The sequence below is a fragment of the Penaeus chinensis genome, chromosome 12, assembly GCF_019202785.1.
Source record: "Penaeus chinensis breed Huanghai No. 1 chromosome 12, ASM1920278v2, whole genome shotgun sequence".
NCBI classification, from domain to species: Eukaryota; Metazoa; Arthropoda; class Malacostraca; order Decapoda; family Penaeidae; genus Penaeus; species Penaeus chinensis.
Window position 1 is genome coordinate 21,008,091 of NC_061830.1, and position 7,500 is coordinate 21,015,590.

Sequence of the window (7,500 nt, forward strand, 5' to 3'; positions counted from 1 at the left end):
GGTCGATTCTTCTCACAGACATCCGGTGTTCCCATGGGCTCTCCCCTCTCTCCAGTCTTGGCTAACCTGTTTTTGAATTCTTCGAGTCTGAGCTTCTCCCTTCCATCTCCCTTCGTCCGATGGTTTGGCTTAGGTATGTTAACGATGTCTTCGCTCTCTGGCCTTATGACCCTGCCCTGTTCTCGGACTTCCTGATCCAGCTGAACTCTCTCTCCTTCCATCCGTTTCAAGGTGGAATGGAAGGTTGACAACAAGCTCCCCTTCTTGGACACCCTAGTACATCGCTCTGCTGACCACTTCTCCATATACAGGGAGCCTATGCATAGTGGTATGTACATACTCTTCTTCTCATACCATCCTCATCATGTAAAGAAAGGTGTTGCCACTTCGCTGTTCCTCCACGCCCTTCGTATCTGTGACCCCCAGTACCTGGATGGAGAGATCGACTGCCTGCGTCATTCGTTCTCCAAACTGGGCTACCCTCGTCATGTTCTCGACGCCGCGTTATCCAGGGTACGGCGTACCTTCTACCACGACTCCTCTCCTAAAAGGACTCACCTGCCCGTCCTAAGCCTGTCCTACACTGAGGAAATCTACTCTCTCCGCCGCCCTCTTCACACTCTCAACTGCAGGCTGATCTTTCGCCAGGTGAATACTCTCCGTCGTAACCTGATCCACACCAGCCCTCCCTCTTCCTCGAAAGTGGACACCTATGCTGTTCCTTGTACCTCCTGTGACAAGCAATACTTTGGCGAGACGGGCGCCAGTCTCACTAAGCGTCTGACTCAACATAAGTACGCTGTATCCAGGGGACACAACAACAACGCTCTCATTTGCCATCAGTGGGATACAGGCCAAAAGAAGGACTAGTCAGCGGCGCGAATTGTCTTTACTTCCGCTGACGTCCACGCCCGCAGACTGGTGGAATCCTCCTTAATAAAGCTGCTGCCTAATTTCAACCTGAACAGCGGCTTTTTTCCTGCCGACAGTCTCCTCGCTTCCTACATCCTCCGCCTTCTCCCGTACGCAAGCCACCCTGCACACAGTCCACCCAACCCTCCGACCTGATCTGACCTCCCTTCACTTTCGTTCGTCTGCCCTCACCTGCCCCAGGTTACCGTGTTGCTTCTTCTTCTTCTTTATGGTTTGCGAAGTTCTAGCTTCGCCCGGGCCTTCTATATATGGCCTGGCCTGTGTCAGCTTTTTACTGCTCATTGAGTTGTCTGACACTCGGTGCTTACCGTGGCGGCGGGATTGCCAGCAGGCGCTCCTGCCGCCATGGTGTAAGCATATCGCATAGCCTCTTTACCAGCAGGGCGGCTGTTGTGGGCGATCCCTGTCTCAGGAATTGTGTATGGTCACAATTTTCTAAGTAGTGGACTAGTACTCGCCGCAGTGCCTGCAGCACCTTTCATCGCGTTCGATTGTAGGGATAATCTGCCATGCACAGTGGTAACCTAGGCGCATTCTGTGAAGAATGACTTCGGTACCTCTGTTGCTTACTTCAGAGAGTGCCAGTGGTTCATAGCCTGTGGCGTCTGAGTACCAGCTGGCCGAGGGGGAGGTTCTCGTTTCTCGTTTCGAGCTGCCGTAGGAAGGTACGACCGACCAAGGCACACTTCTCCTTAAGTAATTTTCGGCTCGGTTTTATCGTCATGGGATTTGGGGGCATACCCCTGCCAGCGACGGCTAGTCTGTCAGCAAGCTCGTTCCCTCTGATGCCGATGTGGCTTGGGACCCAGTTGATGATAATTCTTCTACCTTGAGCAAGAATTCTCTGTGCCATTGTGAGAATCGTGGTCAGTAGGGAGATGTTGTCTGTGGGTGAGCTGTGCTGAAGACAGTCAATGGCTGGCTGTGTATGACCACGTGTCCTTTCCTTAGGGACGTGTGGCCTAGGGCTCCCATGATTGCAACTGCCTCTGCCTGTAGCGAGGAGGCGTTGTCTGTTACCCTCCTGGATCGCCTGGCGTCCCCTGCTGCAAAGCCGGCGCCTGCAATGTGGCTCAAGGGATTGACCGATCCATCCGTGTAGTATGTTCTACTACCCGGAGGAGTGATGGCTGCAATGATCCTGTGGGCTTCTGCCTTTAGGCTAGGCATGGGGTATAGGCTCTTTTTCATTGACAGGCTCATTATGTTGAACTCTATCAGGCTCAGTGCCCACGGCGGGGCTTCGGCAAAGTCGGGGTGGGGGGAGTCCATGCCCTTAGCAAGAAGCTGTTCTTTGAGCTGATGGTGTATCAACACCCTGGCTGTGTGAGACAGCCAGGAGTTGTTTGCAAGGAGCTCGTTGTCTTGTTCGAGGCGTCTGACTATTTTTTGTCTTAGGCCTGTGTTCCTGGGAGCCTGGATGACCTTTGACAAAAATTGTGTTGCCATTAGATCGATTCGTGAGTCCAGGGGGAGAAGGTTTGCCTCCATCAGGAGGTTGAGGACCTTCGTCCACCTCGGGGCACCCAGAATGATCCTGGCGACTTCATTTTGGACTGTCTCTAATTTGTCTGTGTGTTTTTTCTTTGCGGCAATTAGAGCGACTGAGGCATAGTCCACAATGGGTCGGACAGCATGTACATAGAATGATCTTAGTACTTTGTGTCTGGCCCCTATACGTCTCCCAGTCATTGCTCTCATGACAGACAGTCTTGCTTTGGTTCTGTCAACCAGGTACTGGACCTCCTTCTGGAAGGAGAGGGATCGGTCTGTCCTTACCCCAAGGTATAGGTAGTCCTGGACCCATTCTAATTCCACTCCCTGGATTTTCAGTCTTGTGCCTCGAATTCTCTGTTTCAGAGCCATGGCTTTGGATTTGGCTGCAGAGATCTTTAGTCCTGTCCTACAACACTCCTCTGACACGAGGTCCAGACAACGCTGGGCTTTATTCTGGCTGCGTGGTCCAGTGGAGGTGATAACGAAATCGTCTGCATACGAGATGATCTTGCACCCCACTGGGAGGTTTATGTTGAGGATTCAGGACATTAAAGTGTTAAATAGAGAACCCCACCCTGTGGCGTTCCATTTTCGAGCGGCATGTGCTGCGATAGGTGACCCTGGAATTTGAAATTGGCAGTCCTGTTCCTGAACTAGTCACCTATGCAAGCCAAGAGCTTTCCTCTGATTCCCTTCTGGATCAGGCTTTCCTGAATGGCAATTGGACTTGCCAGTTCAAAAGCCTTCTCCAGGTCAAGGAATACCACCACAGCTGGGCCCTTGCTGATTGTGCTTAAAAGCGTGGCTATGCTGTGTGCTGTGCCCACGCTCCTTGTGAACCCGTGGAGGTGTTCGTGCGGGGGACCCATTTTCTATTGGAGCCGGTTTAGTACCATCCTCTTGGCCGTCTTGGCCAGGCAGCTGAGCAGAGAGATAGGGCGGTACTTCCCCGGCTCCTTTGGTTTTGGGACGGGAACTATGGTAGCCCTCTTCCTACTCTGGGGTAGAGTGGAAGTTTCCCAGGACTTGTTGATGAGTTACAAGAGTGCATGCTCACCTGCTAGTCCTAGGTGGGAGATAATGGGGTACGAGATCCCATCAGAGCCCGAATCTGCGTTGGAACTGGTTTTATAGGCTTTCCTTAGTTCCCTCAGGGAAAAGATAACGTCTGAGTTATCGGGTTCGGCTGCTATTTCTCTGATCTGAGCATGTCTGTCTGGCTGTAGATGCTCTTGTCTTGCCCTCAGCTCGGCTGGCAGACTGTTGCTGCTCGTTCTCGCAGAGAACTCGTGCGCCAGTCTGTTAGCCTCTGCTTGGGGTTCGTGATGGGTGCACCTCGGGGCTGAGCGGCTGGTAGCTCGCTTGACCCGTTGCCACAGCTCTGAAAGGGTGGTTTGGTGGTCGAAGGACTCACACCATTCCAGCCACTTTTCCTGCCTGACTCTGTTGGCAGATTCCTTGGCATCCGTTACAGTCTCCCTTAGGAGGGATAAGTTGTCAGGGGTTCTTTGCCTTCGGAATAGTTTTCGGCACATGTTAACCCTGTGGTTGACCTCCCTGATCTCATTGTTGAAGTACCAGGCGTCTTTGTGACTCCTGGACCCAGGCCGAGTTTTGGGTATGGTCTGTGAGGCTGCTTCATTAACGGCGTTTAGCAGGCTAGCTTCGAGCACTTCCACATTTTCGCTCTGTGGGGGATCATTGCATCTCAGACAGAGGGCCAAGGCGTCTTGAAACGCCTGCCAGTTGGCCTTGTCTGTTTTCCATCTTGGATTCGGTCTTAGGATTTCGGCTGGGCCAGCATCCATGAGGGTAGTTATAGTGCCGTAATGGTCACTTGTGACGGTCTCATCGACACGCCAGCCAATCCTCCCCACCAGAGTCACAGTGGCCAGGGTGAGGTCTAGGACCCCTCCTCTGACATGTGTTGGCTCTTGGGTGTTGAGGAGAGCGATCTCAGGGAATGTCTCTAGCACGTCGGCTATGTGATAGCCGGCCGCATCCGGTGCCCGGCAGGGAGCCAGGATGGGGTGGTGTGCATTGAAGTCTCCCCCTATGATCACTCGGTCGTGTGCAGCAGAAGCACAGACCTGGCTGATGTCTAAGCTTCTACAGCCTGGCCGGCTGTACACGTTGTACAGTTTGAGGGGCCCCCCGGCCAGGTGAACCTCGATGGCAAGGGTTTCAATATCGTCTCCACAGTAGCGGAGCAGGGGATTGTTGCTCTCACAAGGGTGATCAAGCCTCTATTGCCAGGTGTTCGTGGCAGTGTGAAGACGTGATACCCTAAGAAGCGAACAGGTTCCACTGTTAATGTCTCCTGGAGCATGACAATGTCAATGTTCCTTGATCGCACTACTGCTTGGAGAAAGGCGTTCTTTGCAGAGAAGCTATTGATGTTCCACTGTAGGATGCTTAGATGATCTGTCATGATGTTACTCAGTGATAGTTACATCAGAGATATCGTCGGAGTCTGACAACTCCATTGCGAGGTCCTTGCTGGTTGAGGGCTCCTCGTCTGTTGTCAGGCTATCCTTGGGTCCACTGGGAGGTGGAGAGCCTTTGGTAGCTCTGACTTTATTTGGTTTGGCTTTTCTCTCAGGCTTTTTCTTGGCTGGCCTTGCCTGTGCAAGGTCAGCATGATCTGGCTCTGGCTGCACAGATTCAGACTGTTTTGGCCTGGTTTGGAGTGGGGAGGGGAGTCTCGTCCTGGGATGAGGGGGGGGGGGGGGTTGGTTTTGCTCTATCCAGCTTTCTTCCCTTCAGGGCTGCGACAGTCTGGGTCATTGCCGTCATGGCGACCGAAACTGCCTTCTCGGCCTCCTCACTCGACCTCCCTAGGGCTGTTGCTACTGCTGAGACAACAGCAGTCAACAGGAGAGTCATATCGTCCTCGTCAAAGAGATGATCATCTGTTGGGGAGGTTTTTTTGATGCTCTTAGAACCTCTTTTCTTTAGGTTCTTTTTCTGCACCTTTGGCATTGTCGGAAACTCCTTTTTGTTGGAGACATCCGGTGTCGGCTGAGGGGCGGCTTCCTTCCTCTTAGGAGGTCGGGAGGCCTTTTTGCTTTTGTTCCTTCCCCAGACATGGGTGCTTTTGAGCAACCTTTTGTCGCCTGAGGGCTGCCTCTTTCCTGACAGAGCAAGTCAGGCTCCAGGCATGATGCTTCTTGGCACAGTTGGGACATTTGGCTGTTGTGTCCCTCTTTTCCTCTTTGTATGCCTTAAGGCATACCTCTGTGTTGTGTGCCTTGCTACAGACACCACATTTAGGCTTGGCTGAACAGTTAGCCGAAGTGGTTCTGGCATATACGTTCGAAGGTTGTAGGTGCCCCAGTTACCCAGATCAAGGGGGCACCTTTCATGGTCATCAGGACTTACCTGGTTGGAGTCTTCTCCTTTGACATTCGGGAAGCCTGCACGACCTGTGGGTATGAAGCAATCAGCTCCACATTGTATGAGACTGAGAAGCCAAGTAGCACCATCTTGGTTCTCTTTTCCTCGGGACTTAGTGGGGAAAGACTCACTTTCCTCCCATCGGCTAGCTCCTTCGTTTCCCGGAGGAAATTCAGGGTAGCTTGATCTTTGGGCATTATGATAATGCCCTGATCTCGGGCGACCCGGCACAACAGCCGGATTTTCCGTTGCGAATCCAATGCCCTGACCAATTGGTAGGCATTGTTGAAGCCTTCGGGTTTAGCTGGCACTTTAAACTGGGCGAAGCGTTTAGGGAGTCCCGACTCTTCATCAGAGTCGGTCTCCGGCCTCGGACGCTTCGGCCCGCCCTTTCGGCTTTCGGGCTTGTTTGTGCAGGCAGCAGCTGATGCGGCTGGATCAGCCTGCTCTCCCCTCTCAATCGGGAAGGCCGTCTGAGAATTCAGGGGCCTTCCTGGCTTAGCTGATGCCCTAGAGAGGCCAGCTCGCGAGTCAAGATGTTTGACTATTCGGTGGACAGACCCAATGGCTTCGGTCTTGTCCACAACAACTACCCAAAGGTTGTTTCACCACAGTGAGGAAGAAGGGGGTCTGTACTTTTTCAAAGTGGATCCCTCTTCCTTCTGAAACAGCCTCCCAAAGGTTATTTCACCTCAGTGAGGGAAGGGAGGTTTTGCGTTCTTGCGAGGCAGTTCCTTTCATTCCCCTGAAGCAACCACCCAAAGGTTGTTTCACCTCAGTGAGGAAGGAAAGGACCTGTGTCTTTTCGAGGGGATTCCTCCTTCCCTCTGAGACAGCCACCCAAAGGCTGTTTCACCCCAGTGAGGGAAGGGAGGTTTTGCACTTTTGCGAGGCAGTTCCTTTCAACCCTCTGAAGCAACCACCCAAAGGCTGTTTCACCTCAGTGAGGAAGGAAAGGACCTGTGTTTTTTCAAAGTAGTTCCCCCTTCCCTCTGAAACAGCCACCCAAAGGCTGTTTCACCTCAGTAAGGGAAGGGAGGTTTTGCATTCTTGTCAGGCATTCCTTTCGTTCCCCTGAAGCAACCACCCAAAGGTTGTTTCACCTCAGTGAGGAAGGAAAGGACCTGTGTCTTTTCAAAGGGATTCCTCCTTCCCTCTGAGACAGCCACCCAAAGGCTGTTTCACTTCAGTGAGGGAAGGGAGGTTTTGCACGTTTGCCAGGCAGTTCCTTTCATCCCTCTGAAGCAACCACCTAAAGGTTGTTTCACCTCAGTGAGGAAGGAAAGGACCTCTGTCTTTTCAAAGTGTTTCCCCCTTCCCTCTGAAGCAGCCATCCAAAGGCTGTTTCACCTCAGTGAGGGAAGGGGGGTCTTGTCCTTTTGCCAGCTGGTTCCTTTCATCCCTCTGAAGCAACCACCCAAAGGTTGTTTCACCTCAGTGAGGAAGGAAAGGACCTGTGTCTTTTCAAAGGGATTCCTCCTTCCCTCTGAGACAGCCACCCAAAGGCTGCCTCACCTCAGTGAGGGAAGGGGGGTCTTGTCCTTTTGCCAGCTGGTTCCTTTCATCCCTCTGAAGCAACCATCCAAAGGTTGTTTCACCTCAATGAGGGGGGAAAGGACCTGTGTCTTTGTGAATTCCTCTTCCCTCTGAAACAGCCACCCAAAGGTTGTTTCA